Source organism: Pinus tabuliformis, chromosome 4_2 (assembly GCF_031772625.1).
Source record: "Pinus tabuliformis cultivar Carrire ecotype Pingquan chromosome 4_2, CPIR1, whole genome shotgun sequence".
Lineage (NCBI taxonomy): Eukaryota > Viridiplantae > Streptophyta > Pinopsida > Pinales > Pinaceae > Pinus > Pinus tabuliformis.
In genome coordinates, this window is record NC_142304.1 from 1,176,457,219 (window position 1) to 1,176,478,188 (window position 20,970).

The following is a 20,970-nucleotide window of genomic DNA, read 5'->3' on the forward strand; positions in this document are numbered from 1 at the left end:
CTCTAAGTTTAAGCAACGGGTCAGAAAAAGAAAGGTCTAGAAATTGCAAATCTCAGGGTTACAGCATGCAAAACGTCAGTCATTGCCAATCTATCTTGTATGTTTTTTTATTTTCTAGACGGTAACAAACTGCAGTTGGTCTAATTACATTTTTATCTTGTCAACTTAACATAAGATCTTGCTTCTTGTATTATCACACAGGTTTTCAGTTGGCTATAAGAATTTTTTTTTGGTCTCCTTCTGTTAAAGAAGTGGACCTACCGTAGGCGTATATGCCACCACAAAGTGGTATCTATTATCTGGCCTCGTCCATTGAGATACAACACATCCACCCAGTCTTGGATGAAGTAGTTAATTCTGTTATCCACATTAATGCAGTGACATATCTTGGTTAGGAGGATCGGGGGTTTCTTTGAATTCAGATCTCAGCAATGAAAGTGCTTTGATTTAACCTCTTGTACACAATCCGCTTGACAAATTGGCGACATAGATTTATGGTGTAAGCAAATCATTCAAATTATATGCTAAAACTATTGCAGCTTTGGAACCCTGCCATTTTTGTATGGGAGTGAGACTGTCAATAGCATTTCTTTATTTGGGGAATGCTAATTGCTGGCGTGAATGTAAGCAGGTCATAAACTTTGACAATGTGTTAGCTTTCTTTCTAATTTTGGGTGGTCCTGTTGACCTCAATAATTCACATACAGACCCCAGACTTGCAATGATAATTACATATGGTGAAAATGCCACTGGGTTTGATATTGGATGCATCAAGAGTATGGCCGACCTCTGACAAGAAAAGTTTTCTAAAGATGGCAGAAATGAACAAAAAATTAACATCCTAATAGTGATTGTCCTGGGAGATGCGAGGTTCTCTAGCAGGTTGGGGGCTGAAGAGATGTTCAACTTTTTGTTCGTGCAATGTAATAAGAAAAAGTGGAAATAACAGGTATGAAAAAGTAAAAAACCAGAAAAAAGAAATACTTTACATTTTATTTATTACAAAAATGAGCTAGCATATATCTTTCTTAACTTTTAAACAACAAAAGTCTTGCACTTTGATATCTTTTTATCTTTCTTGAAGTTTAGTAGATCCAGAGTTAAAATAGATTTATACTAGTCATCATACTCAAAAAACATCTTCTTAATACCATTCAGAATCAAATCTAGTGATGAGACATTCAGAGTTTACAACCAGCTCTCTTTAGTGGAATACATGAGTCCTTGACTAGGCTTTCAAGTCTCTTGTCTGTAATGGGTTACTGTTGAGAAGTCTAGCCACATCACAATTATTTCTCGATTCTAATCACGCCCATTTGTCACCAACTGCTTTTAAGTCCTTCACCAGGCTTTCAAGTGTCTTGTCTGTAATGGAACACTGTTGAAAACTTGTCTGTAATGGATTACTGTTGAAAAGTCTAGCCACATATGATAATTCTTCCTAGTTTCTAACTATTGTTTGTCTCCAACTAATTATATTGTGCGTGGGTGTAAAGGTCAAGTGCAAGTATGATTTCCTTTGCTGTCTTTTCATTTTTAATATATTAAATAATATAATAAAACTAGGGGAAATATAAAATTATACTTAAAAATTATACATAATATTGAGAAAGTTAAAAAATACAAAGATTATATTTATATAAAAAATAATAATTCAGAAAAAAGAGTATACAGTTTCAATAACAACATAATATGTATAGTTGAATCCCTAAGGTCATAGATAAATGAAAAATATATACATATGCAACTTCAAAACTTCATAATAGATGAATCCTTAAGGTTAGAGATAAATGAAAAAATATAATACATATGCAACACCAAAACTTCATAATAATTATTGATGGCATTTTTATCTAATGTTTACAGTATCTTATTTACAATGGTTCTTGTTGATGTCAAATAGTTTCTCTTGTAAGATGCGTTGTGGAACAATAATTGCATATGTCTATCTTGTGACATCTTGGAATAGCTTCTACATCTGTAACTCCTCTTGGTTCTTGAACATAGTGACTTATCCTTTCACTTTTTTGAACAACTTCATCACACAGCAACCCATCTTTTGTGTCAATAAAATGCATTTATCCTCTCATCTTTACCATGATCCACCACTAATTTAGGATATCAATGACAAGTAGTTGTATGTAAAGGATGCGATATGCTACAATGATTATCTATAATTTCCTGAATACAGTTCACTTCTTCAAACCATTTTTTTCTTATATATTAAATGTTTGGAGGTCTACTCCAGCACCCTGCAATCTATCCAAAAGGTTAGTTTCTGCCGCACTTAACTAACTCTGACAAATCATTATAACTTTGTTGCTCCTCATTCTAGAAACATCTTCTAAATCAATATGAATACTCACCACTTCCAGTGGATCCTTTCGTCAACCAACAATTGGACTAGTAGTGACAAACTATGCTTTGATTAAAATATTGTTTTGTTTGATTATTTAAATATTAGTTTGTATTACATGCAAAATTGATGCTATACTATTATTATGTAAATAAAAAAATGGGGAGGGCGAGGTCCCCTTAAGAAGTTGTATTAGGCCCAATATACAATATACATTATGTACAAGTGTCTCCATCACATCCCAATCAAATCCATATACAAGCTCAATTAATACATCATATGCTGCCACGGCAGCGCTACAAATGGGGTTCGAACTCACAGAAAAGGGAAAAGGGAATGTTGGGTTTGTACATCAACAATTTTATAGTGTCATCAATTGTATTTACACAAATTAAACCTACTTGTAAGTGAGAAGGTCAGTGTTACTAGAGAACTTCATGTTGTACAAGAGGTCTTGAGTTAGCTTTGCTCAAAATGTATTTGGGTTTTTTAATGGTGGTTGATGAGGGTGCTAACTCCTCTCATAATTTTGGAGATCAATCCTTATTTCTTTATCTTGTCTTTACTTATTGGGTCAATCCTTTGTAGCTTATTTCATTAATATACTTTGTTTTGTGTATTTAGATGGTGACTTTGATACTGTTGCATTGTGGCTATGTCAAGTTGTAGTTTTGACACTACTGCATTGTGGCTATGTCAAGTTGTAGTTTTGACGCTACGACATTGTGGATATATCATGTTGTATTTTCAAGCCCTGCCATATTTTAGCCATTGCAAACATTTATGTGCCTTTCCCTTTTCCCCTAAACCCAAAGTTAACCCAACATAGGGGAAGATAGGGCAAACTTTGTATTTAAGCTACTAATTCGAGGTTCCATTGACCCTAATTTAGAAGGTAAAGGTTTATCCCTCCTCCCTCCTCCCCACCTCCCCCTATAGGCTTAGGAGTTGTTCAAGAGAGCTTTTTAGTGAAGCCTTGAGCTAGCTTATTCAATGTCCACTTCACCATTAGTTAGAAGGTAAAGACTTCACCCAAGATTAACATTTCTAGGCTTCAATTTGATGCTATCCAGGAGAGATTTTTAATGGAACCTTCCTTTATGTGAATTATTGATAACTTATTGCCAAGCACGCAAACATCTTGGAGGTGGTGTTGGATGTTCTTTACCTATACAAACATCTTTTATAGTGGTTCAAGATGTTCAACCCATGCAGGAATTGCTGGGTATGTCTAAAATACTTGGGAAATTTGTTGCATGGGTGTGCTTAAATGTCAGTATGGCTATGTATATATGGACAAGGAGGATAATGCAAAAAACCTTTTGAATTGCACATACATGGGTAAGAGGATTTTGTTCCATAAAGGAGGTCTTTAGGATTCAAATACAATAGGTACCTGTATAATCTCAAGGAATAAAATATTCATATATCATGGGCATTAGAAAGGAAGTTGGAAAAATATGTTACATATTTTTCTGTGTTCTTTTGGAATTCTTTGAAAGGATGAGTTGTGCATGATGCAATACAATTGCATTTTGAGATCCAAAAGACTTGCATTAGGTTTAACAACATAGGCTTTGTAACAATATATTCATTCCAAGATCCAAAGGCTTTGCATTGGATTTAACCACAGATTTTATAACAATAAATTCATAAACAAAAATGGCAAAAAGAAGACAAAAATCAAAGAACTTAGAAGATTCTCATAAAGGTCTATTGTTTCCCTATTTGAATTGGATTAGTGAAATAAAACCTTCATGAGATATAGATTTGAAATTATGCATGGGTGTTTTATATGCAAATTTCAAGGTGCAGGACCAATTTTAGTGTTAAATTTTATTATAGGATCTTGAGCAATGTGGAGGAAGGCTTGTAGAAATTGGCACTGTGGTGCAATGACACATATTTATAGGCATGACCTCAAAATCAATGAAATATTTCTCTAATTTCTCCCTAAAAATTACAAAACACATTTTTTTAACATTAACTCAACCATACGGTGTCCATTGGTAATGAAATTTTGAAGTGTTAGAGGTTGCTTTCCATAATCTTCCCATCTGTTAAACACACATGGACAACAAAGACAATATGAAAGATAAATCATTCCATACAATTTTATTAACAAGAGATTTACATTTATAGTACATTATGTGACTCTTAGGTTTCAGATCCCAAGGTCTCTTGGACTGCTTTTGTCCATTCGACTTCCACACTAACCCATTGAGGATTAGGTGTCCAACATTCCCCCCCTTAATCCGACGGTTATGTATCAGTCCACGAAGAGAGCTGTAATACAAAATGTGCAAAAAATGCATGGCAGCACTAGGCTGAATGTGCTCTATGAAATGTTGGTATAAAGGGCGGTGGTTTAAGGATGACCACCAACACTGGAACGCTTAGTGCAGTTCCCGGAACTCTTCCAAAACTGGCAAGAAACTGAAGTTTTCTGCTAGAGGAAGTGATCCTATTGTTTTAAAGAGGGAAACCTTCAACCATAAAAGGGAGGTCTCACCCCGCATAAAAGGTAAAACTTCAACCTAAAAAGGGAAGTCTCAACCTGTGATAGTTTAAGGATGACCAACAACTCTGGAATGCTTAATGCAATTCCTGGAACTCTTCCAAAACAGGCAAGAAGCTGGTGTCTTCTGCTAGAGGAAGTGTTCTCAATTTTGCTCCTGGAACTCTTCCAAAACTGGCAAGAAGCTGAAGTCTTCTGCTAGAGAAAGTGTTCCAGATTGCCAACTGAAGGCATGCTCAGGGGCATCTTTGTCTCTGGCTACAACTCTGAAACTGATGTGGCAGGTTGTGGCTTAGGTTCGCTTGATGTGGCTTTGAAGCTTGTAGATGACCATCATTTCCCCCCCTGTCAGATACAAGGTGAGAAGATGGAGAAAACTCGACTGCAAGACTGTTCAATATTCTGGAACAAGTTCTGACATGTGTTTGGAATATCTTCTTGGCTGTTGATGCCCATTGCCAAGAAGCGATCCATCCTAGATGAATCTTTGTTCTTGTAGGACGTTTGTTTCTGAAGCATCTGTGTGAAGAATGACTGGTTTTATGACAGTGCTTACATGGATAAAAATCAAAACAATGATCTTTCAGATGGCCAACTCGGTCACAGTGTTGGCATTTCACAATCTGTTGTTGTTGTTGTTGCTGTGGAAGAGGGGCAGAGTCTGGAACAGCTGAAGCTGAACTGTCATGAGGAGCAGGTGAACTGTCATGAATGAATCCAACACTCTGAAACTGAATGGGCTTGGCATAGTCTGGAATATGAAAGGACAAGTCCTTGTCATATCCAAGACCAGTTTTGTGCTTGTTGTGGACAAGCTGTTCCCAAGGTCTAATGATGGGCTTGGGAAGTGCAGACTGAGTTTCTGCATCTGCATGTACAACTGCTGCTTTATTGGATTCTGGATCTGATTCAACCTCAATCTTACTGATTTCACCACTTGCTGGTTTAACCTTGAACAACATATTGTTTTGAGCAGAAAACAATTTGGAATGACAAATCTGTTGAAGCTCATCTTGTTGGAACTGAGATTCTAGTTGCAAAAAATCAATCTTTTCTTGTGCATCATGCAGGCAGGTCTGAATGTCACAAAGAGTGTCTTTGCTAACATTTACCTTTCCACCAATAGTGGAGTGTATTAGTGTATTCAGTAACTCTAATACATCATCAAATCTAGCCATTGTCTCAACAAAGAAATGAACACTCAACAATCCTAGTGGAGACTATAGCAAGTCTAGACAAACCCCAGCTATTGAAGATTTCAAAAATTAAGAATATTAGTTTGAAAAATACATTGTCCAATACCAGTCTTTCAGAGATTCTGTTCTTTAAATTCTGTAGAAATTTCACATCTGACTAGACTTTGTAGCTGATTCCTTCAAATTTTATAAAACTTGCCTCTATATCCCTTCTGGAAGCTCAGGAATGCAAAAAGAATAAAAAATCTGCAAATACCAGCAATGGAGACACGGTATACCAAGATACGCTTTGTATGGATGCACAACTAAATGAATTCTTTCTTCTTTGAAATTCGAACTTCAACTACAGGAATGGATTACATATACCTCTGATATATCAACTCTAATAATAACAGAGATCTGAAGTAGAATATACCAGCAAATGTTAGGAAGAACAGTGGCTGTAGATAAGTGTTATAACATCAAAGAAGCTCCATCATTACAGAGAAAACACCACAGTGATAATATATGCAACGTATTCAGCTCCAAGACAGAGAAATAAATATGGAGTGTCTTCAATATATTCACAGCGACACATCCAATGAGAAAGTTTGAGACCCTCTATAGCCGAGGTACATCACCAAACATCACTTCCAATAGTCTATACTCATTAAGATTTCAAGCACAGGTACAGTGATATGCTGCTCAACTGAAACAACCACAGAAAATACAAGTTTGTAGCCTTGGGGCTAGATCATTCTTTATGCTTTACAGCCTTGGGGCTAGATCATTCTTTATGCTTCAGCTCAACTGAAACAACCACAGAAAATACACGATAATACAAGCAATATACTACATATTATTGCATCAAGCCACGAAGAAAAGTTTCATGATATACTACGATGCACCATAAATCTCATATTCTCCACGATCCTGCACAGTGATAGCTTCTTTAACTTTACCCAGAATAAGGCATCTAAAAATAACAATTATTTAGTCAGCTGCCCGCCTTGCAGTAATGAACAGCCTGCATAGTTCTCAAGTCAATAATCAATAAAAATGAGAAGCCAGCACACTCTAGCACGAAGCTTTGATTTAGGAGCAGCTTGACCCGTTAAATTCTTCTCCCCGGATTGAGCTATAGGTACGACATGCCCGGCCACAAACTGTAATATATTGAATACTAAAATACAACGTGACGATGGTATTTGCTGATAATATGGCACAACAGGGGAAGTTCTTAGTTGGGCTTTTGTTAAACTCCCCTGATCAAACCTAATGCTTCTGGGGCTTGTTGAAGTTTATCCCGGATCATCAATCGTGATGAAAAACCCTGAACTTACTGATGCGCAAATCAAGCTACAACGCAAGCTGGATGTCTTTGACGCTTGGTTTCTCTCCCAGCAATTATGAATCCATGCAACACGAGCATAACGAAGGAGGCAGGTTCAAGTTCAGCTCTTCACTCACGTCTCTGCCCAAGAGCGATGAGACCCGCTTCAAACGACGGGATTGCTGGCCATGTCTAAGCAGATATTACACTCAAAATCTTTAGTAGTAGAAAGAGGAGAACTCACTTCGTCGGAGGCTTTTTCGGGACTTGTAGAGATTTCTGAGGGAATGTGTGAACAAGCTGTCGAGTTGCCAGTAAATCAGCGTAGATCCTACCTTTATTGCTATGGCAGCGCACCCATTTTTTTTTATCGCGATGATGGGCTGGCGCGAGAACAAGTTTGTGCACAGAACGGAACCAGTCGCAAAGCTGAAAATACGATGTCAAGCGTATGCTCTCTCCCTACTTCGAAGACGTCTGGCGGCACAATACAGCTAGAACCCTGAATCAATCGCCTTGCAGCCATTACTCGAGCACCACATCGCGGGAGATTTCGCGAATGAAAACTTTTCGTTGGAAGTGGCCCTGGACGCAAACAGGAACATGGAGCGCATACAATTTAAAACTCTTCCAGAGAGCAACCAGTTATGGATAAATGGGTTCACGCGGATGTGTTTGAACCCAGTGACCTCCGGCTAGGGCACAACAAACGCTGTCACAGAAGGTTAAACGTCAAGCAATCGCAGCACGCGGATTATGAAGGTCATAACCAGGGGCTTCAATTTGAAAACGACCAAAATTCCAAGGACCGCAATTTAATTTTGTCTGACACAGAGGCTTCTGCTTCCACGATTGTTACCGAGAACACAAGCACTGGCGAGAGCTCTAATTCCCGTATGTTTCCTTGCTGCTATTGCTCAACAAAGTTCTACAGTTCTCAGGCATTGGGAGGTCATCAGAATGCCCACAGAAAGGAGCGCAAAATGGCTAGGACGCACTATATATATGACGGTGGTATATGAGAGCCTTGAAACACAAACGGTAACGACAACGCAGTATGAGTGGTATCGAGTATTACAATAGACTGGAGCTGCAGAGCCGTTGGGTGGAGGCGTAGCGAAGGGAATTCATACCACCAGATTCGGATGCCTCAATGCAGCGAATCGATTCTTCAACGGTAGAATAAAATGCACAGAGAATGATGGCAAAGATGCGCAGATGACTGACCATAGCAGTGAAGACTGTTACCCTGGGACCTGCGCTCTGAGCAGTGGAGCAGACCAGGAGTTACAAGGACAGATGTGTAGTGCTGGCCAGATTATCTCAGGACAGAGCGCATGCAGTGTAGCGGCTAATTATATGGAGTAGCAGCGCAGACATTGTCAGGCAGTAGAGGCGCAGGAAGGCAAGGTGCTCAGTAGTGTCAAGTATGCGTGGAACGTTACAGATAATGAATACCAGGCCAGCGCTATTCAAGGGAGCTCAGACACAGGTAATGAAGACCACGCTGATATATTTGAGTTTGCAGATCTACCACGCCAGTTTTACTATTACAGGATTATGGGTAGAGGTGCAGCACTGATATGCACATAAAAAGGCCACAGAAAAACAAGCGGCTCTGATACCATGTTAAACACACATGGACAACAAAGACAATATGAAAGATAAATCATGCAGTACAATTTTATTAACAAGAGATTTACATTTATAGTACATTATGTGACTCTTGGGTTTCAGATCCCAAGGTCTCTTGGACTGCTTTTGTCCATTCGACTTCCACACTAACCCATTGAGGATTAGGTGTCCAACACCATCAAACATTAGAATGAGATTCAATGATTTGGTATTCCAAAGTGGAAAAATATAGATGGGTCTATGATCTGTACACTGTCATGGATATTCCATTGGATAATTTGTTACAATAGATCTGATAAATTATACTTAAAAATCTAAAATCTACACTATGAGGGTTTATTTCTCTTTAGATTTATGGATCTATAAATTACTGTTTATTGCATATGCATGCAAATTACAATTATGTAGAAAATATATAGTAGCGAAATAAAAACTAACAAACCACGATTTGACACACAATATAACATGGAAAACCCTTTCGGGAGAAAACCTAGCTAGAAGATGAGGTCGCTATGCTCTCTTTCTCTAAGTAGAAAATGACTGCAAGTACAAAGAAGTAAGGCCTATGGCCCATGGACTACTACAATGCATAAATCCTCTTCGCGTGCTCTCTCCTTATCTCTTTTGGCTACTCTGCTCATTTATGGAACAAATGCACTCGAAATGAATGGAACCCCTTTTCCTCCTCGTGGCTTGGTTATAACACAACCCAATATCCTACTAGAGTCTTCTTCAGCATGATCACATGTCTAGCCCCTTTTTCATGAGTAATTGGGGTTGACGTGGCATCCTCTAGAATTATGGTGGTGAAAATAGGAAGGTTGATTTATGAGTGACATAACTTTTGCATACCGACTCCGATTCAGACGATTCTTTCGTCATTGGAAAGGTCTCTATGTGTAGAATATGAAAAAAGGTGTTGTCCTAAAGTAACAAAGTTTTACCCCAAAAAAAGGTTGTTTGATGCCTCAAAATGTTCCCGGAAGGTTTAAGACCCCAATTTGTCAAATGGGTTCTGCTGGTAAAAATGGTCCTATGAGCTAATTCTTCCACTTTCTCCACTTTGAAAGCATTGAAATGGATGAAAAACAATATAATGATCCAATTCCATATCAATTTATTACCTTTTGGGGAAATGAAGCACTAGAAGCCCAATCCTCCCAAAAGGCATAGGGTGAGGCTATGAAAAGAGGAGGGATAGATTTTCTTTTGTTGTGTTGGGACTCTTTTTTATTTTTATTTTTATAGGAGAGTGTAAATGTGGTGGCATGACTAGAGTTCACAATAATCTTAAGTTGTGAGTGTGTTATAGCATTGAATATATCTTTACTTAAGAGCAAAATCAAGTTATTGCATTGAAGTGTTGGGGTTTTCCCATTGGGTTCTATAGGATACATCGTGTGTTGATGGTGTGCATCTTTCTATCTTTACATTTAGTTTCCTTGCTTATCCAATTTTTATTGATTGCAACATGCATGTTAGTTCTAATGGGGTACATCAATCTACATGTTTGGGCATAGATTTGAATATAACAAGAAGTATATTTAAATTCCAAAATGTAGTTATTATCTCAAGATATGCATGAGGTTTTGCAACAACGATAGACTATGCAATTACAAGTCATATTGGTATTAGAGCCCAAGGTCGAGAACACTTGGTGAAAAACATGCAATGTAAAAACCCATAGTGTACACTAAAAGAGTGGAGAGCCATTGCTACAAGATTTAGAAAGAATCAAACAACTAAAATAGTTCAAGGAAGACCCTAGAGTTAGGCTTACTTGGTTGGAGCAAAGTATTAATGTAATAATTGAGATGGTAAAGAAAATTTTGGTAACGAGGGATAAAGAGAGGCATTCAATGCACTCTAAGCATGAAGAATAAGGCATTGATCAATCCAAAGGTGAGAAGGTTGGGAAATCGTGACTTTTCCCTCATCTTTTAACACTCTATCCAAGGTTGAAGCAAAGATTACAATAACATCATATAATGGTCAAGTTGACATGAAGGACTCAATTGTTGCTTGAATAGTGAGAGGTATATTCAACATGTATAAAATAAAAGAAACACAAGATTTTTTTCATCCATTTAAAAATGTATAGACATGCTTTAATATGGTGCATCAATTATGTAGATACTTTATGGTAGGGAAAGAGGCCCAGGATGACAATGAAATAGCACTCCAAGGAAATGTTGAAATACAATTCTATCCTATAGGCTATAAGGAGGCACAAATCATAAGGTGGCAATACCACCAAGAAGAAAAAGGAAAAAGTGCCCAAGAATACGTATATGTCCTAGAAGCAAGATAACATGTTGGGTATCTCCCTAGAAGAACTTTGGGTAGCAGTGAAATACTTTGAAGGCCTACATAGTCATTTTTGAAGGCAAATGCAATTTTTGAATGTAGAAACCATAGATGAAGTGAGCAATAAGGTTTTCCAGCTCAAATTGGATACCAAAACAAACCACAAAAAGAATAAGAGCAAACCACCAAGAATAGAGGTAAGAAAATTGTAGTGACAACCCAAAAAGGGAATTATTTCAATAAAAATTGTAGTCATTGTGATGTGGATGGAAATTGATGAGACGTATTGGTGTCTTCATCTAGAAATACACGTGAAAAGTCACAAGTCTAAGAATGGAGCAACGATAGTGTTACACAGTGATTTGTCACTGTCTCCCTGTCAGTCACCCTACTGTGTCAAGAATTCACAATAATCAAGTCCATGCCTACTGAACTGGCCAGAAACCCACTTTTTCCAAAGTTTTCCTCATCAGCGCGTCTGTTTCTAAAATACCCGCGCTGACTGGCGCTTCATAACAAACCACGTGCGCTGCCAGCGCGGAAGCACACGTCTTTTCCGCGCTGATCGAATTTCATGACCAGCGCAGCCTATGTTTGTATCAACCCGCGCTGACCACAGCTTGACCGTTATTGCCTTGCGACGTCAGCGCGCCAGACCAGTTATGCACCCGCGCTGATCCAGTTTGGGCGAATTTGTTCCAACAGCCAGCCTTCCAGATAACTACAGGCTTGGTTGTTAGTCTTGTGAATGTCGCCTCCCTTCTATGGCATGTCTGTTCGACCCTTTGCAACTACTTCCCTTGGAGATAAGCTCATCCTTCCACCATTCAAGAAGACTCATTCTCTTATATAAACCTCTACCATTACCATGAGCAGCTAGTTGGATATAGTTTGGAATAGCTTGGATTGTGTGGAGCTTATAGTGCTCAGATTGCTGCTACTATAGGTAGTTGGTGTGATAAGTGTGGAAGTGATTGATAGCTTAGGGAAGGTTGTGTTGAGTTGCTTGTGTGAGAGAGAGAGTTTCTTGTCTTGGGAGAATCATTTCCAAGGGTGAATGCTTGAGAGACTTGCTGACTGGCCCCTCCTGAGAAGGATATCGACGTCAGAACATTTGGTTGTACTCTTCTCTGTTTTGATTAATAATAGATGACTACTATTATTGTTCCATTCTCATTTTTCTATGCAATGATTAGTGTGAATTACATCCTTTCTGACTGATGTATAGTTGCTTTTATTAGATTTCACGCTTGTGTTTGTCTTCTCTTCGTGTGTGCAGGTATCTATTCGCGGAGATCGCGGAGGATCGTGACCGACCAGAGCGAAGGAGCGAAGGTGGCATCTCTTCATCAAACAACAGCGTTGGAATCCAAGTAGGTGTTCTTTTCCTACCTTTTAATCGCAACTAGGAACTTGCATAGTAGCATTGACTGATTGTTGCTAGACCCATTCTGGGCTAGTAGGGATCGCCTCTATCCGTAGAGGGGATTTGCCTCTCCAACAATTTGGCGACTCCGCTGGGGAGTTCAGCCTTTTGTCTCTTGAGTCCATTTTTGTGTTTGAATTGGATTGTTCTCTCTTTTCGAGATTGGAGTTTGGTTCTCTGCTTTTTAGACTTCCTGGTTCAGTCTGGGAGGTGTATGAATTGTTTAAAGAGTTCTGGCCTTGGTTTGGGAGTCTTTGGCTTGTTTTTGCCTCTTTTTTACCCTCAGCGCGGTTTATATCAAAACAGTTGCGCTGACAGCGCATAGCTGTTTCTTTAAACCTGTTGTCATCGTGCTTGTACGAATAACAGTCGCGACGGTTCTGAAATCGAACCAGCGCGCTTTATCCGTGTCCTTCCGCGCTGACAGCGCCAAGTTGCTACGCGTGACCTAGTTTCAGCGCACAGTTGCTGAGCGCTACCCGCGCTGATCCTGTAAAACTCAAATTGTCTCAGTTTTACCTCCTGAGCCTGTTGGTTTGTCTTTCTCCAGCTCTTTTCACTTGGTTTGTGGCTTGATATTCATTGTTTGAACTGTTGCACACCTGTTTGCAAAGCCTTGTCGAACGAATTTCGTTTTTGTGACCCGTGACCTAGTGCCATCGCCCAGTTTCCACTGGACCGACCTTGTTTTGTTCACTTGTTCACTTGTTCGCAAAAGTTCGTTGCTGCTTGCCTTTGCTATTACGCGAAACCTTCCTTTTTGCTTTCTTTGCTCGGTTGTTTAGGTGGTTGTCCTCGAACCAGTCTTTCGGTTGTTTCGGTCACTCCTCACCACCCAGACATAGATTACAATTGCTTGGGTTCAACCAGCTCTTTTCACGCTTGTTGTGTGTTCCATTGAGTGATTTTTTGTGTTCTTTACTCAGTGTTATTGTCTCTCAAAATTCATTGTAAGTGCATTATGTCATTGAAAAGAAAATCAAACTAAAATCTTTTGCATTCAATAGTTAATCAAAGGAAGAGCTTTTTGTTAATTTGCATTCTCAAAAGAAAAGTCTCATTTCTTTGTCATTAGCTGCATTAGATTGTTTGAGCTCGTTTTTTTTTATTGAAAGCTCTTAACCCTCTCATAGTTAGAATTCATCGAACGAAATGGTATCCTTTGGAATATGGCTTGCATCTAGGTAGTTGTGAGAGATCACACGATAGGGCCTGAAATCGAAACTTAAATTCAAGATCAACCATAAAATGAACTGAATTAACCTAAGAACGCATTGGAACTAAACACAAACATCTAGAGGTCTAGGTTAGAGACGTGTTCCGACGTCTTTAAACATAATCACTATTGTTTCACATTATGGTTGGGTGATTCCTCCTTCTGTGACTCGATAGTGGTCTAACACGGACTGTGCTCCCACGTATCGTCGCGTATATAGGGAGACCCCACTAGGCTTTTATCCTTGATCCATAGGAAGCCGAGTCTGCCGCCTTGTGAACCGTAACGCATCGAACACAGCATTCGGGAAGATTGACTGCAGTACGGAAAGTCCTTGGTTCTCATACGATTGCTGAGGTGTATAAGCAATTTTACGGGTCGCTTGGTAAACCCTTTACCTAGAGTCTCAAGAGCAGTCACTTTTGATCTTTTTCGGACTCCCTAAAAGAAAAGGTGCATGTGAGCGTCTTGTCACTTCGTGCTCATTAAACATTCGAAGGAGACTGGAGTCATCTTTTCGTCCTTTTCTCGACTCTTGAAATATGAAAACGTCAAGTTTGGTTCCTGTGTTTTAAAAATTTATTCGGCCACGATAACATCCCCTGGTTAGATCTTGCGTGCGTTAGCTTGAGTAGGTTTCTTTTCGTTTCTGATGGCAACTTTTCCGGGGTTCACTAACCCAGGATCCCCTCCTGATGGGAACCCGGGTCATTTCCCTCCTCTTGGGAATGTTGGTGCTCCGTATATGGCAACGTTGTCCCTACCAGGGTTAACTGTCGGGTTGCCTGTGTGGTTGTTTTCAACCTCTCTGGTCCCTGTCGTGTCGGCTGATGGTCCATCAGTCCCTCCACCTGCACAACATCATGTTGATCCTAAGGTGGATCCCTCCCCTTCGACGCCTTCTTCTACGTCTTCCTCTTATACTTCGCCTGGTGAAAGTCTCGATTCACATAACCAGGTGGCTAAGAAGAAGAAGAAGAAGACCAAGAAGAAGAAGTCTCCTAAGGGAGAGCTTACACACGCCGTCCCCCCTTCAAGTCCAGCTATCCACTCCAGTATAACTGAAGTCGGATCACCTTCTGCTCCTCCGCGGAAGGTCAAGTTTCCTTGTCGATTATGCAAGGAGGACCATCTTCTTTGCGATTGTCCTGGCATCCCCAGGATACTAGAAGTATGGTCGCATGATCCGGCCCACCCCTCCTCGTCCACTGAAGCTCATGGCGATGCTACCTTATCAGTCGGGAATGGTAAGGGAAAAGGGAAGGTTCGCTTCCCCTGTCGACTTTGTGAAGGCAGCCATTCCCTTCACCTTTGTCCGCTCATGGATAAAGCTTCCAGTGTCTTGGAAAGTCTTTCAGCTCCCTCACCCCAACTCCCTGCTGGATATCAGCGTCTTTCTGCTACTGCTGATCATCCCCCTCCCGATAAAGAGATTGATTCGCATTCTTCTCTTGTTCAAACCCCTCTTCCTAAACCTGGCTGTATTCAGCCGGCCCTCGACCAACCATTGGTCGGGAAGGGTGACGACTCGTGTCCATCACCTGTCGATCATCCTGTTTCGGAAGAACATCATTCCCATGTTCTTCTCGTCTCTTCAGAGTCTCATGAACCCGGAAACGACTCTCCCATCCCGGCAGCCTCAGAGACTCCTGATTCGGTTCCTTCAGAGCAGGGGGGCAATCATATGATTCCCCCACCAAGTAGTTTAGTCGTTTCCTTCGACTGGAGTCGTTTGACTACTCCTCCCCTTCCGTCCCATGTGCCTTTCTGGGTCACCGCCTATGCCTGCAATATGGCGCTGCCTGGCACTGTGCTGGATGAAGGGGCATCTATTAGTCTTATGCCTGTTACTACTTGGCGAACGTTGGGTTCCCCACCACTCGTGCCTATCGCACCGAATCTCACAGCTTTTGACGGAGGGACTAGTCAGCCATTAGGGATCCTTCCGAAGTTTCCTATTACTTTGGGAGGCAAGACTGTCTATATAGACGTCTCGGTTACCCAAGGTTCTTTAGACTTCAGTCTTCTCCTCGGTCGTGATTATGTGTATGCCATGGAAGCCCTTGTTTCTTCACTTTTCCGTGTGGTTTGCTTTCCACACGATGGAAGAATAGTGATGTTCGATCAGTTATCGTTCGTTCGTCCACAAGCTCCTCCGGCACACTTGTCCTTCCCTCCTGGTTTTCATCCACCAGTTGCATCCGCCTCACCGCAGATCAACTATGTGGCCACCTACCCTGTGCCTGTATCCAGTGATGACACCGTCGTGCATAGTGTCCTGGGGGCATTAGGTCCTGATTTCCAAGATGTCGGCCTTCCTTCTGGAGCCGCCTTCTTGGGAACCTCCACTTCCCGTTCTTTATGATGAAGTCTGGATGGAGCACGGTTCCTTGTCTTGTGTCAAGCTCGCTAAAAAATGAAACAAGGAGTTCCGAGGATAGTTTTGCTAATGTGTCAACCTCGTTAAAACAATGAAACATGAGCTCGTGCAATTCGAGCAAAATTACCATTATGTCAATCTTCCACCCATTTTCAATGGCTCGAAGCTTGGGGGGCATGCACCTCGAATTGAGACACGATGCTGGGGGGCATGCCCGTGTTTACCATCAAGCATAGTTTGCATGTATATACGTGCCTTTAAGCTTGCACCAAAATAAAATCCATGTTCAAAAAGCATAGTTTGCATACGTGGTCATCATGTGTGTTTTCAAGCTTTCGTAAAAATAAAATATATGTGTGTGTGTAAATACATTCCATCATGGGTCGTTTGTTATGCATTAGATACATCAGATCACATGTGTGTCGAACAGTCGCATAGCATATCATTACATGAAGGAAAGATCCATCTAGGAATAGGCACATGCATATAAAATTTTTCAAGCATAGTTTGCATGCGTGTCATGTGTGCTTTTAAGCTTGCATTCAAAAATTAAAATACATGGGTCATGTGTTGTGCAATTCATACATAAGATTACATTTGTACTGAACATTTGCATAGCATAAAAAAAAACATCATCACATGTAACAAGATCCATCCAAAAAATCGGTATGTATAAATATATATATCGGGTGGCGCACTGAGGCGCTCAAAAATAAATGTACGTGTCAAAAATAGAGTCACTGTCCTCAATACATCCGAGACATATGTCTCTCAAAACATCAGTGGAAGTAAACCTAGGCGACTACTGTGCTGGGTTATTCTCTCTGTAGCATACAGCTGCTCGCGCCACCCGCCTCAAAAGGCGGTGCATCCTGGGTGCCACCCCCACCGTGTGGATCTGGTGCTCTATAGGGACCTCCTCGACCCCCTGGTAGTCCGGTACACCCTCCAGCAACCCCTCAAGGTTGCGAGCTATAGTCTCTGTAGTGTCAACTCCTGGAGGAACTAAGGCCAGGGCTCCAGCTCCTTGCCCCTCCCTCCGTGCTGACGGGGCTAGGCCAATAGGTCTCGCGGGTCCCACATCTGCACACAGTGACATCTGTCAAGACATGTACATGAAAAACCAAAAACATCAAAAAATATTAAAATGAGATCAAGTGACATACCTCCATCATCCCAGTGCTCTCTGGCGGGCAGTGGCATGTCAGGGTCGTTGCGGAAGTCCATGCCCGCATATGGCCAGTCCTCGACAAAGATGACCTGTCGCTCCAACCACTCTCTGAAATACACCCCCCAAGCCACTGGGCGACCACCACCTCCACGTGGCATGACGCGGGCCCATCGACTGGCCCTCGTCTCCCGAGGACCTCTAGGTGGATCCACAGCCATGGTCTGTAGCTGTAGAGCCGGCACCCGCTCCAGCATGAGCGGCAGAAGAAGCGACCCATACGCGAACTGCTTCGTCTCTCCACGACGGCAGTTGCTCAGTTGCCTCTTCATGCTCGTCGTCACAGCAGTCGCCCAGTTGAAAATGGTGGGCTGTAGGCACTCCAGAGCTAGTAATAGTTGGTTCTTCGAGGCCTCATGGTTGGCCAAGGAACCCGCTGCCCGTGTCACTAGGAAGAGTATAGTGCGGAGAGGCATGTCTCGCACTGTCGGGATACCAACCTTCCCGCTCCGTGTCTTTGCAGCTCCTGGGCATACTCTAGCCATCAGCTGGTCCAGAGTCTCACCGCTGGGTCGCTGCCCCTCCAGGATGGGCATCTGGCCCCGGCGCGACAAACCAGTCAAAAAGTAGATATCCGAAGCATCAAACTCGATATCTTGGCCGCGGATGGTGAATTTCCCATCTACTGGGTTCCAAGCTCTGATCAGGAACTCCAGCAAGTCAGGTTGCGCCCTCAAGCGCGGAGTCAGGAAGAATTTTAAGAAACCGCATGCCCGCATTGCATTCCGGCATTCGGCAAGTGCATATGCGGCTATATCCTCGTCATCATGGGCTCTCTCTTGCCACACAAAAGCCATTTTGCCCTGCAAAGCCATGAAGAAACATTAGAATGCTGTTTGTGGAAATTTATACGTTCATTTTATTAAAAATCATTTTTTTCCGCGCCAGCGCGACTGTTTTTAAAACAGTCGCGCTGAAAATGGCGCCTCTGTGTTTTTTCATTGGGTCAGCGCGGAAGCACACGTGTTTTCCGCGCTGACCCAAAAGGTGGTACGTGTAAATTTAAATCGATCAGCGCGGTCCCGAGCGGGAAATCCGCGCTGACCGAGAGCGCACCAACGCTCAAAGAATTTGCCCAAATGGGCAAATTCCACCGTTAAATTGCTACCAAAAGGAATCAAAATGCAAGGCAGGGAGAGGAGAACCTACCTGGAAGAAGCTGCCGGATGAATGGTGTCCGCACGGGCTAGAAATCGCTCCGTCAACTTTGCAGCTCCTCAACGTTCTTCACGACCCAAAATGGTAACAATGGTAAAAAATGACTTTTACCCCCCTATTTATAGTAAAAAATTCATAATTGACTATATTTTCTTATCTATATGGGTTTTTGTCACCTTTTTACCATGGATTTAGCACTAGTGTCACTGAATTATGCCTGTATGCATGTTTTAATATGTTTTTTACACATATCGAACGGATTTATGCGGGTGGTGTTCTTGTGCAGGTTCAGGTAACCGGCGTGGTCATAACAGTTCTTCGTGCACTTGGTCCCAAAAAATGTCGTCTTTGAGCTCTTTTCCGACACGAATCAAGAAAAGATTGTCGAGCCTCCTTTCAGCTCGTTAAAAGGAACGAGAGGCGGTCGTTTTAAGCTCCTTTTCTACCGTTGAAGTTAAAAAGATTGCCGGGTGTTCGTCGTTTCGCACTCGTTATTGGCTCCAAAACAACGTGCTTCCGACCGCTTTTTTACTTTTTCGGGTCGAAGGCACTATTTACGAGAAGTACTCCTCGATCGTAATGGTCGGGCGGTTCTTTCGAGCATTGTTTTATACTTTTTCGGGCTCGAGAGACACAACTCTACGAAAAAGGACCCCCCTGGAGTCTCCTTTTCCGCTGTCTTTTCAGACTCTCTAAACAAGAAAAGACGCCGAGTTTTTCCTTTGTCAGGCTCGTTAAACACTTGATGACATCGGGCATTGTCGGAATGACACTCTCCAAGCATATGCTATCCCCGTCAAGCTTGTCATCCAAAAATAACCGGGGTACCTGCCAGAAATGGTGGGGAAAATGGAACTGTAATAATTGTCGTGTCGGCAGTATGTCGCTCTTGAACATGGCACTGGTCTGCATTCGTGTCGGGTGGGAATTCCTCATTTCATTTCACCATTGACCTCCGTGGGTATGGGTTATCCTATTTGACCTCTCATTTGCTCATTGCCTCGTCATCATACCCTCTGCTCATTTGATGTCAGATACTGCCAAATCCACTGTCGTGCCGCCGATATGTTCAAGAGAAGTTGACCTCTGCACTAATACAACCTCATCTGCTATCTCACACAAATCATTTTACCTCTGTCTCGTGTCGACGATGTGGGAAACATCATGGCCCACCTTCGATCAAGGTCACTTCCTGTCGACTTCAACTCATTATCCAGGAAGGCGACTTAGAGACTCCCTTCAGGTGCCTTAGAGCCTGCATGCCTCAATGGCAGGTTCTTCGTGTTCGACGAGAGGTTTTCATCATTGGCCTCCGATCGAGCGATTCTGCGGGTGTTCGACGCCAGCTCATTGATTCGCACGCCGCGGATTGTACCTATAGTACCTTGAGGACCATTGTCATTATTGGTGGTACCTCTCGCGTCTGTTAACAGTTTTCATCATTGACTGGTAATCAGACGATGTTCAAGCATGTTCGACTTCAGCTCATGTATTCACATGCTTGGACTTGTACTTTATTCGGGTCGGGACGGAGCGTAAGACCCTGGATCTCTGTCTGTTATGGTCCAGGTTGCGATTTTGTGGATGATCATTACATGACTCATTGATGGATGGCTGCGCCCATACCTGAGTCTTCATGGATGGCTGCGACCATACCTTATCATTACTATGGTCTCTTTAGCTGGGTGGCTGCGTCCATTCCACAGACCTTTCGCATGTCTTTCGGATGGCTGCGCCCATGCCTAGACTGCATGTACTTGATTATCAGAGTATTTCGTCCTCCTGGTGGTGTTCCAGTTCGGCGAGTTTTGTAAAGCATCTCACCCCTCCCACTCTCTCGGTCTTCATGCTTTAGGGGGCATCTGTTACACAGTAATTTGTCACTGTCTCCCTGTCAGTCACCCTACTGTGTCAAGAATTCACAATAATCAAGTCCATGCCTACTGAACTGGCCAGAAACCCACTTTTTCCAAAGTTTTCCTCATCAGCGCGTCTGTTTCTAAAATACCCGCGCTGACTGGCGCTTCATAACAAACCACGTGCGCTGCCACGCGGAAGCACACGTCTTTTCCGCGCTGATCGAATTTCATGACCAGCGCAACCTATGTTTGTATCAACCCGCGCTGACCACAGCTTGACAGTTATTGCCTTGCGACGTCAGCGCGCCAGACCAGTTATGCACCCCGCTGATCCATTTGGGCAATTTGTTTCCAACAACCAGCCTTCCAGATAACTACA

General features: G+C 42.0%; 1 pseudogene; it reads left to right on the forward strand.

Annotated features, from left to right (window-relative positions):
- Positions 1-8,811: 8,811 nt before the first annotated feature.
- LOC149173859 (peroxidase 51 pseudogene) overlaps positions 8,812-20,970 on the forward strand; it is a 14,177-nt pseudogene continuing 2,018 nt past the window's right edge.